The sequence below is a fragment of the Sorex araneus genome, chromosome 3, assembly GCF_027595985.1.
Source record: "Sorex araneus isolate mSorAra2 chromosome 3, mSorAra2.pri, whole genome shotgun sequence".
Taxonomy (NCBI): domain Eukaryota; kingdom Metazoa; phylum Chordata; class Mammalia; order Eulipotyphla; family Soricidae; genus Sorex; species Sorex araneus.
The window spans coordinates 219,302,159-219,313,582 of NC_073304.1; the positions used below are offsets into that span (position 1 = coordinate 219,302,159).

At 57.2% G+C, this 11,424-nt stretch overlaps 1 protein-coding gene across 2 annotated transcripts in view; it reads right to left on the reverse strand.

Annotated features, from left to right (window-relative positions):
* ZNF385C (zinc finger protein 385C) overlaps positions 1–7,965 on the reverse strand; it is a 54,588-nt gene extending 46,623 nt beyond the window's left edge. For both annotated transcript variants that reach the window (XM_055130090.1, XM_055130089.1), the window contains exon 1: positions 7,926–7,965. The gene's annotated coding sequence lies outside the window, so the exon portion shown is untranslated. The remainder of the gene's footprint in view (positions 1–7,925) is intronic.
* Positions 7,966–11,424: the final 3,459 nt, after the last annotated feature.

Consider the following 11,424-nt stretch of genomic DNA (forward strand, 5'->3'; position numbering starts at 1 on the left):
TTTAGAAAAAGAAAGTTTGAGGGGCTGGAGAGGTGGTAAATACAGGCATTATGGTGCCGCCTTGCATGCTTCAGCACCCCACCGGACCCCCCACCTCCCATGCAGCCCAGGAGGCCCCAAAGGAACACTGGGTAATCCCTAGCCCCTTGGGGCTCTTGCACTGACCTTCCAGCCCCTCGAGAATCACTGGGAAGGCATCCTGGCCTTTGGAGCACTGCTTTGGGAGAACCAAACCAAGGAAATAAATAATATGGAAATCGGTTTAACAGGACCTGAGAGGAAACATGGAAAAAGCCGATCAAGGAATGAAGTTTAATGAGTCAAGTTAAAACTGGAAACCATTTTCTGAACAAGTCGCCAGTGTTGGTAGGTTTGGGATGAAAATGTTTGCATTCAAAACATCCTTTGGGTGAAAATGTCCCGGCCCTCCTGCCCGGGCTCCCGGCCTCCTGCGGCCACTCCCGACCGTGCTCACGGCTCTCCAGCCACACTGGGCTCTTTCTCCTCCTCCTGGGCTCAACTCCCAGTTGAACCTGCTCCCTCTGGCCGGAGCGCCCCTACCTCCTGTCGCCTGCACCCCTTCTCTGGCGTTCCTTCTCCTGAAGGTCCCCTTCCTTCCTGCCACCTCGCTGGGAGTCTCTTAGTCTCCGTTTTATCCTCCCTGAACTCTGGGCTTTGCAAGCACAAGGCATGTTAGGGGCCCGATAAATAAGGGTTGAATGACTCATTCAGAGCCCCTGGGATGCGGGGAGGGGGGCTTTGCCTGTCTCCCTTACTCCTAACCCCAAGCTCCAAGAAGCCGGTTCCAGCAGGAGGGGAAAAGGGGGCCCAGAGCAGTCCTGTGACCTGCTTGCCCCTTCCCCAGCTCCCAAGGTTCAGGCCCACATGCCAACAGGCCAGCTGCTTCCCAGCTGGGCTACCCCCATCCCCAGGCTTGGCGCTGCTGCCAGGGCTATTTGGGGAAGCTTCCTGATCCCCCCTGCCGCCTCTCCACCCCCACACCTCGTCCTGCAGCCCCGGAATAGCCGTCCCCAGCCTCAGCCTAGGCATGGTCCCACTCCCAAGTAGCGCCCAGAGAGTGGCGTTCCCCACTCGTCCCTGGGGTTCCTGTCCCCTCCAGAAGCGGCTAACTAGGCCAGCAGCGCTCAGAACCAGGGCATGAGGACGCTGCTCGAGACGCACAGAGCAGAAGGCTCCACCACAGCCAGGTGAAGACGGAAGAGATGATGGGGGGTGTGGTCCAGAGCCCAGAAAACGGCTGCGGCGTGAGCTCTTCCTTCTGGCTGGGAGGATGCCCCACTGCAGAGGGGACAGAGAGGCCCAGGTTCAAGGTCTGGCCCTGCGCCAGCGGGGATTTTGTTACCTCCTGGGTGCTCCCAGTTGAGAATTTTGTCCCCGATGAAATCCTGGGAGGGAAAGGCCCCAGAGGTCCCCAGGAGAAGAACACTCTGAAATGGACCCACAAAGGGATCCCAGCCCCACCAGAAAAAGCTGCTTTAGGTGCTGGAAAGATAGCACAGTGGGTAGGACATCCGCCTTGCACGTGGTCGACCCAGATTCAATCTCCAGCATCGCAAATGGCCCCGGAGCCCACGAGGAGTGATTTCTGAGGGCAGAGCCAGGAGTAACCCCCGAGCATTGCCAGTGTGCCCATCCCCCGCCCCCAGTAACCCTACCACCACCAAAATAAAAAAAAAAAATACTGCTTCTACTGATGTTTCACTCTATGGTCATCTCAAACCTTGGCCAATGGGAGGGTGGGAAGACATCATACATACTCTTTTTGGGGGGCTGTGGTGTTGGGGCCACTTCTACCAGTGTTCAGGGTCTTCCTCCTGGCTCGGTGCTCAGGGGTCACTCCTGGGGCTACACGCAAGGCAAGCACCGTGTCCCCAACTATCCGCTCCAACCACATTATCGTTCCTGGTTATTTGGGGCCAGACCCAGCCATGCTCAGCGGCTACTTCCGGCAATGAGCTCTGGAGGTCACTCAAGATGGTCCTCGAAGCCTGCACTCGAACTGTCTCTCCAGTCCATCACCCACATTCTGAAGACCACAGCCCACACGTTTCTCTGGAAACCCCCAGAAAGAAAAAAAAAAAAAAAAGCAAGTGCTTTCCCACACAACCTCCAGGCATTTCCTCCCCCTCGGGTGGGGCTTGGGGGCAGAGGAGGGTCTTTTGGTTCCTTCCACTGCGCATGGTGGAGCCGGGGCTGGATTCGAATGTCTGAATCAACAGGCCTCAGAGAGGGGTGAGAGAGCCTTGCCTTGCACGCACCCCACCTGGGTTCAATCCCCAGCACCCCAGATGCTCCATGAGCCCAACCAGGCGTGATCCTTGAGCACAGAGCCAAGAGTAAGCTCTGAGCACCCCTCTACGTGGGCCCCCCCCAAAACAAACAAAAACATACAGGCCTTAGATGAAGGGAGGGGGAGGAGAGGGAGGGCGATGCCGGTCAGGGAGCTTAAAGGGGCCGGGCAGGCCTGGGCATCAGAAGTGAGAGACGGTCCTCACCCCGCCTGGGTCAAATAAACAAACAGCCAACAGAACAGCTCCTGTGCGCTGCGAGGCGAGACCTGGGCAGGGCTGAGAAGCTGTTTGAAGAGGCCCCAGGGCCGGGGGGCAACGGGCGGAAATGTTTGGAACAGGGTGGGGTCTCCACAGTGGTTTGGAGCAGGAAGCGGGACCTGGGTGGGTTGAAAGGAGCTTGGGCTGCTTCGAGGAAAGAGAAAAGTGTCGATTCAGCTCCACCCGGGTCAACGTCTCTTCTGAGGGGACCCCCACCCCAACCGCCAACACCCTTCGCTTGGCTCCGGGCCGACCCGGTGAGCTCCTCCGATGGGGCCATCATCCCCCGTGACCGAGAACTCGAGGTCCCGCGCCCCGCCTGCATGATCCTGGCCTCACACTGAAGAACGAGGTTTCCTCTGAGTTGAGGGGCCTGAACGATGGCACAGGGCAGGGAGATGGCCTTGCCCACCACTGACCCGAGTTTGAGCCCCATCACCCCCTCTGGTCCCCTGAGCCCGCCAGGAGTGATCCCTGAGCACACAGCCAGGTGTAACCCCTGAGCACTTCTGGGTGTGGCCCCCAAATCAAAACAAACAAAAGGATTTCTGAGTTGGGGGTGCTGAAGCCCCCCATTCTCCAGTTCTCAGCAAGGAGCTGGGGGGACACAGGCCAACTCCTGTCCTCTGCAGACAGAGCCTGATCTTCCTCTTCCCTGTCGGTGCCTGCAGTCGACAGTCCAGAGAGAGCAGCACCCCCACCCGACCCTCGCCATGCCCTGATGACTTTGCCAACTTCATGTGCACACTTAGAGACATGTGGGTGCCCTGTCCCCCCGGGGTGCCCCCTGAGAGTAAGACAGAGAGAGCCAAGGAGACACACCCAGAAGTAAGGGCGCCTTAGACAGGACCCAGAGGCCTGCTAGAGAGGTGTCCAGGCCCAGAGAGACAGAGGACAGAGACACAGGCAGGGATGGGAGCGACAGGGCAGCAGGTGGGGCGTTTGCCTTGCATGCAGCCACCCTGGTCCTATCCCTGGCACCCCATATGGCCCCTCGAGGCCCTCCAGGAGTGATTCCTGAGCACAGAGCTCAGGGATCACCAGGTTCTGAGCACCGCTGGGTGTGGCCCCCCAACCAGGAAGAAAAATATAAAGAGAAAGAGAGAGACAGAGACCCTAGGTGGGATGGGATACGATGGGGTGGGGGCAGGGGCAGGAAAATGACAAAAAAATAAAAATAAAAGGCCTAGAAAATACACTCAAGTTTTTTTTTTTTAAAGACAGGAAGTCATGGGCAGGGGTGCCCAGCCCAGAGTGGGCACTGACCACCTTCAGGCTAGAGAATGAGACTGCGGAACACAGAGAGGGTGAAGTTTGTGGAGACCCCAGGAGGGCAGCGTGGCCTCCTTCTGCCCCCAGCACTAGAGACTCCTCTGACTGCCCCCGCTCCCCGCCCCCAAATAAGCTGAGCCTTGGTGGCGGGAGCTGGTGGGCACCTGAGAAGGAAGACCACTGGGGACTGTGTGGCCTCGGCAGGCACCGGCGGGAGTGGGTTGGGTTGGCAGGGGTGCCACACCCAAGGTGGCCGGGTGTGCAGGGGGAGTCACTGCCAATACAGGGGCATCAGTGGTGGGTGAGTGTTTGAGAACAGTGTGGGGGGGAGGGTGCATCGAGTGCCTCGGGCCACAAAGGCCACGTGGCCACTCCAACAGATGGTGCCACAGGTGCCACAGGGACGCCATGCCGAGGGGACCCACGTGTCACTACCTCCCAGGGGTGGGGCCCAGCGCCCGGCCAGCTGGCCCCCACCTGCTCCCCTGACCAGGGCACCATACCCACCGCACAGACACAGGGCCCCCCTCTCGGGCGTGGGGCGCGGCTCCCTCTGAGAAGGAGGCAGGGGTTCAGCCCCAATCGCCCCCGCTGCGGCCTCCTTCGGCGCCCCCCTCGCTCCTCCCGCCGCACTGCCGGGACCGACCAGCCTTCCCTCAGCCCACCCTCTCCTCAAGCATTTCAGGATTCGTTTCAATACTGCTCCAGTTTTGGGAGGAGAATGAGGTCAGCAGGCCCAAGGGGCGAGCGTCTGGCGACAGCTGACACTCTTCACTTCACCTTGAAATACCTTCCCGGCCCAGGGGCACTGTCCTGTGCTCAGTGTTGGGGGGGGGCTTTCATATTGTGGGAGGGGGGAGAGCAGGAAGGAAGGCTACAAATGGCAGCTGGGATCTCGGGCTGCCGGGCCTACCCCTAACAGGACAGCAGGGGCCCCACACCTGTCTAAGCAGGGTAAGGGCCAGAAGGACAGCACAGCGAACAGGGCACTTGTAGGTGGCAGACTGGAGCCCTGCCAGGAGTGGTCCCTGAGCACAGAGGTAGGAGTCAGCCTGAGCACTGCTGAGTGTGCCCCCCACCCAAAGTGAAAAAGCAGGTTACCAAAATGTCCATTCTATGGGGCTGGAGAAATAGTACAAGCGGGGCGGGCACTTGCCCTGCACACGGCTGACCCCAGCATCCCATAGGGTCCCCCATGCAACACCAAGTAATGATCTCTGAGCACAGAGCCAGAAGCAGCCCCTGAGCATCGCTGAGTGTGGCCCCCAAGCTAGAAAAACCAACCAACAAACACGTCCATCTCATTATGTTCAAACCTCCCCTCTGGACAAACACAGCTTCGTAACATCCTGTAGGAAGGTTCCAGGGTCGTTTTCTTTCACCCCTGCGAATTTTGCAAACAAGGCTGTATGAGAAGGAAGCTGCACCATTCTGAACCTTCCAATGCCAGCTCCTTCCTGCTCTGTGAGGACTCAGAGCCCCAGGTGAGCACGAGTACCCCCTCCTTTATCTGCATTCACCCCCGACTAACAGCGGCTCCTTGGTGGCTCTTTAGATCTTGGGGTGCTCATGCTAGCGTGAGGAGAACAGGACCTGGGCAGCTTGCAGGGGCCTTGGAAAAACATCAGCTGAATGGGCACTCTGGTCCCAGTGGGGTTCAGGGGCTCATTCCCTGCGCCTGCACCACCCCATCTACCTGGAGACCAGAGCACGGCCAGATCAGAGTCCTGGAAAGCACAGCTAGGACCTGGGCACCCCCTGTCATGCCCAGGTTTAGGGGTGCTTTACGGACAGTCCTTCCCCAGCAGCCTCCGGGGCTCAAGCCAGCCACTGAATCTATCTTTCCGTGGGAGGGCAACCCCAAACAAGACCTTCAGTCACTTGCACTATTTATCTTCCTGGAAAAATTTTGCACGCTTGGTTCCAACTGGGAGATTTCTAGAAGGGGGGCGGGGGAGGACGGGGAGGGAATGAGAAGATGGCATTTACCCACGCTGGATCTCAAAACCAGCATTTTGTCCCCTGGGGTTACAGTTCCCCATGGGGTTCCACTAACACTGGTTCCTGGCCTGATGGGTACCCCACTGCTCTCCCTGGACAGGCAGCAAGGGATCCTACGCAATGCAGATTGGGGCGGGGCCAGTAAGGAACGGGGCTAAGGCACTGACGGGCTTCGTTGTCCTACATAGGAGCCGGGCGACGCCCGTGCGATTCTCATTCACTCCTTGCAGTCACCCCACGGTGGCAGGGGTCAGAATTACTCCCATTCACAGGTGGGGAAGCAAACTCGAAGACATTAAGAGACATGTCCAAGGGGCTGAAGCAATAGCAGAGCGGGTAGGGTGTTTGTCTTACACGTGGCTGACCCGGGTTCGATTCCCAGCATCCCATATGGTCCCCTGAGCACTGCCAAAAGTAATTCCTGAGTGCAGACCCAGGAGTAACCCCTGTGCATCGCCGGGTGTGACCCCAAAAGCAAAAAAAAAAAAGTCCAAGGGACCATGTCCAAGGACCAAAGAGATTATACAGTGCAATCCACTGACCCAGGTTGGATCCCCAGCACCACCTAAGGGCTCCAGTGCCCTATCAGGAGTGATCCCTGAGCACAGAGCCAGGAGTAAGCCCTGAACACCTCTGAGTATGGTCCTCCACACATACCAAAAAAAAAAGAAAGAAAGAAAGAAAAATACACTTCCAAGATACCACTGCAAGTTGAGGTGGTAGAAATCAAGTCTAGGGGGCTGCAGAAAAGGTGCTTGCCTTCCACACAGCCAACCAGAGTTTGATCCTCAGCATCCCATATAGTCACCCCAATGGCCTCCAGGAATGATTCCTGAGTGCAGAGCCAGGAGTAAACCCTACCTTACCCAAAGAACTGCCTTGTCCCACAGCAACACTTTGACTCGCAGATGCAAGAGGCCAGACCTGACACACTGGGAAGAAGGTCGGAAAAGAAGGAACCTTTGGGGGCTGGAGAGATAGCACAGCAGGTAGGGCGTTTGCCTTGCACACGGCCAACCCAGGTTCATTTCCCAGCACCCCATATGGTCCCCTGAGCACCGCCAGGAGTAATTCCTGAGTGCTGAGCCAGGAACAACTCCTGTGCATTCCTGGGTGTGACCCAAAAAAGCAAAATAAATAAATAAATAAATAAATAAAATAATTCCTGAGTATAGAGTCAGGAGTAACCCCTGTGAAACGCTGGGTGTGACCCAAAAAGAAAAAAAAAAAAAAGGAACCTTTGCCGTGAGCTCAGTGGGAGCAGCCAGGGGCCCCGACTCACGCAGACACAGGGAGCTTTGAGGGGTGCTGATCTCGACTCTACCTCAGGCCCCAAGTCTGCCTCTCTCACGGCTCAGACATCTGAGCCCCAGCCCTGGGACCTGCTCTTCCAGGCAGCCTTCCTGGAGGCCCTGGGAGGCAGGATATCTTTCTGGTAGCCTCAGTTCTACCAGAGAGGGTGCACACGCAGAAAAACCCACTTCTACACAGACTCCCGAGGCAAGCGCAGAGAAAAGAGAGGCTAGTTCCGTCAGCTCTTTTGGGGAATCATCTGTTTCTACGCGCCCCCCGCCCCCAACACACACACACAACGTCCACTTGAACTTAGATGTACGTCAAGGACACGGCCGGTCTGGACTCCCCAAATCCGCTGTGCAGTGGGTCTCGCCTCCTTTGCCCACACCACAGCAGCCCCTAAGGGCTCCCCATCCCTCTCCAAGGGGGCGAGGGGATGCTGAGCTGGAAGAGGCTTGGGGCTCCGGAACCCCGCAGTGACCACCTGCTCCCCACTGTGCCCCGGGAGAGCCGCCCCCTGCTGCGAGGGTCCGTCTGTCCCCACTGCGGGGACCCCGCGGGGCGGCAGGGACGGCCAGGCCGGCGCTCTCTAAACTTTCCCGGAGTTCGCTGGCCCCGTCCAGACGCCCAGCGAGTGTGTGCAGAGCCCGGTGAGGTCCCGCCTGTCCTCTGGGAGGGCTCCCGGGTTCGAGAGGAGGGCACAGGACAGGTGGCAGGGGGCTGTCTTCCTCTCTCGCGCTGTCCTCGAGGTCCCCGGCGTGGACCAGCCCGCGGTCGCTCACTTACCTGCTGGACGGATACGCAGCAGCGCACGGCGCCCACCTGCTCTCGGAACGCTGGGCAGCGCCGGGGCTGCGGGCGCGCGGCAGAGCGGGGCGGGGGGCGGGGCGGAGGCGGGGCCGGGAGAGGCCACGCCCCTCCAGAGCCTTCCCGGGCCCGGTGGGCCGGCCGCGCTCAGGTGCAGGCTAAGGGGAAAGGTTCCGGGCCGCTGGAGCTCAGCTGGCTTTTATGTGGACCGGCCAGGTAGGATATCGGGGTCCAGCAGACCTCATGAGCCTCCCTCCTTCAGGCAGCCTTGCTCAGAAGCGCGGGAGATAGTGGTTTCTTATGTTTGTTGGTTGTTGTTTTTTTAATTTTTTGGGAGGGGGTCACACCCAGCGATTCTCAGGGGTTACTCCTGGCTCTGCACTCAGGAATTACTCCTGGTGGTGCGGGGGGGGGACCATATGGGATGCCGGGGATCAAACCTGGGTCGGCTGTGTGCAAGGCAAACGCCCTACCTGCTGTACTATTGCACTGGCCCAGATTGTGGTTTTGTATGAAGACCCCCCTCACTAAAAGCAAATTCTGGACCCCTCCTTGTTTCTCCCTTTCCATCTCCAGTCTGGGAGAGTGCATGCAACCTGTCACTGTCACTGTCATCCCGTTGCTCATCGATTTGTTAGAGCGGGCACCAGTAACGCCTCTCATTGTGAGACTTATTGTTACTGTTTTTGGCATATCCAATATGCCACGGGTAGCTTGCCAGGCGGGCATGATACTCTCGGTAGCTTGCCGAACTCTCTGAGAGGGGCGGAAGAATCGAACACGGGTCAGCCGTGTGAAAGGCGAATGCCCTACGGCTGTGCTATCGCTCCAGCCCTAAGAGAACTTTTAAAGTTGGAGCTGGATAATACAGCAGATGGGGCTTGCCTTGCCTGTGGCTGGCCCAGGTTTGATCTCTGGCACCCCATATGGTCCCCAGACCACCGCTGGAAGTGATCCCTGAGTACAGAGCCCTTAGCACTGCCAAGTGTGGCCCCCAAATCAAAATAAAATCTCTGTCTAGGAGTCAGCTGTGGAAAGGCTTAGGGGGTGCTTAAGGTGTCCAGGGCATCCTTTGCCTCACTCCATCTCTCTCTGCAACACAGCCCCCACCCCCATAGCAGCGTAGGTCCCTCAGCTGTCACTGTTGAGCCCTGGAATGACAGGCGTCCAGCCTCCGTGCATCCAGCCACATTCAAGGCCATTGAGCTTAGCAGCCCTGGACCCCTGCCCACCTCCCACTTTCCCCAGTCGCTAATTTTATTGACCTGTAAAAAGCACGTTGCAGTGGGCAGGGAGAGAGAACTGAAGGCAAAGTGGGGAGCAGCTGTAGAAGGGCTCCCAGGAGGAGAAGGGAGAAGGTGTACTCCTGCCTCCAGGGCTAAGGGCCACTGAAGAATGAGGAAGAGGGGCCTTTGCTGGGGGGGAGTGTTGACAATGAGAGGGGGGAGAGTTTTTCCTTAGACAAGTGGACTGAAGAGGGGGCAAGGAGAAAGGACAGTGGGTGGGGTTCTTGCCTTGCATAGGGATCAACCCAGGTTTGGTCCTGGGCACCCATATGGTCCCCCAGCACTGCTGGGAGTGATCTCTGAGCGCAGAGCTAGGAGTAAGCCCTGAGCACTGCTGGGTGTGGTTCCAAAACAGGAAAAGGAGGGGAGGGGTGGAGTGATGGTCTCCCACCCACCCTGGGTCAGGACCAGGGCCTAGATGGAGCCAGAGGCTCGTTCTCCTTCTCTCAGCTCTCTGCCCCGCTTCTTCCTGAAGGTGACTCCCGCCTGCCAGGCCTCTCACTACAGAAATAGCCCTTTCCCTGAAGAATCAACCTAGATCCTGCCTGTCGCTCCTGTTTATTGAAATGAGAGCAGAAAATTTAGGCCTTTACAACTTCACCCACCCCCAGGTCTACCTGAGCCCCACCTGAAACCCGTACCCCAGCCTCTCCCGGTACAGGGAGAGGGGGACGGTGAGAGAGCCTGTTGGGGAGGGGGTGGACAGGGAGGGTAAAGTGGTTGGAAAGCCTCACATGCTCCAGGGGGTCTCAATTTTAGAATTTGACACAAGACTATAATAGTCATCAAGTGGAGGTGTCCTTCAGATTAAAACGATGTAAAACAGAACACTGGGTGGGGAGGGATAGGAAGGAGGAAGCACAACGGGAAATAAGCAATTTGTGCTTTTTGGGCCACACCTGGCTATATGCTCAGGGATCACTCCCGGTGGGCTGCAGAACTACATAGATGCCGGGGATCAAAATCAGGTCAGCCACATGCAAGGCAAGAGGATCTACCTGGTATACTATCTTTCCTGCCCCCAGTCTTTTAAAAAGTATTTTGGGAGGAGCTGGAGCAATAGCACATCAGGTAGGGCATTTGCCTTGCACGAGGCCGCCCCAGGTTCGATTCCCAGCATCCCATATGGTCCCCTGAGCACCGTCAGGAGTGATTCCTGAGTGCAGAGCCAGAAGTGACCCCGGTGCATCGCCAGGTGTGACCCAAAAAGAAAAAAAAAAAAACGCAAAGCATGTTACATTTTTTTTTTCTTTTTGGGTCACACCTGGCGATGCACAGGGGTTACTCCTGGCTCTACACTCAGGAATTACTCCTGGCGGTGCTCAGGGGACCATATGGGATGCTGGGATTAGAACCCGGGTCGGCCGCGTGCAAGGCAAACGCCTTACCCACTGTGCTATTGCTCCAGCCCCATGTTACATGTTATGTAATAAATGTTCAATAAATGATTCATTAAAAAAAAAAGTAGGAGCTGGAGCGATAGCACAGCGGGTAGGGCGTTTGCCTTGCACGGGTAGGGCGTTTGCCTTGCACGCGGCCGACCCGGGTTCTAATCCCAGCATCCCATATGGTCCCCTGAGCACCGCCAGGAGTAATTCCTGAGTGAAGAGCCAGGAGAAACCCCTGTGCATTGCCGGGTGTGACCCAAAAACCAAAAAAAAAAAAAAAGTATTTTGGGGCTACACCCGCCAAGCGCTCAGGAGGTCATGCAACGCCAGGGATCAAACCCAAGCTTCCTGCGCAAAAACTGTGTGCTTCAGCTCACTGATCTCCCCAGCCCCCAAATGAGAAAACATGAACAGTGACTACATTCATTATTGTGGAAAAGCATTTGTTAAAAATATAAATTGTAGTAGCTGGATAGTACAGTGGGTAGGGTGCTTGCCTTGCATGTAGCTGACTCAGGTCTGATCCCTAGCATCCCGTTTGGGATTGCCAGGGATGGAGTCCTGAGTACAGAACCTGAGCACTGTGGGCGGGGGCAGGGGGGCAAACAGACCAAAACTATAGGAGCTGGATAATACAGTGCATAGGGCATTTTCCTTGCTAGTGGTCAACCTAAGTTTGATCCCTGGCACTCCATATGGTCCCCTGAGCACCACCAGGCATGATCCAGGAGCACAGAGCCAAGGTTAAGTCTTACCATAGTATGGTCCTAACCACCCCCACCTCCGAAACAACACATCTTATAT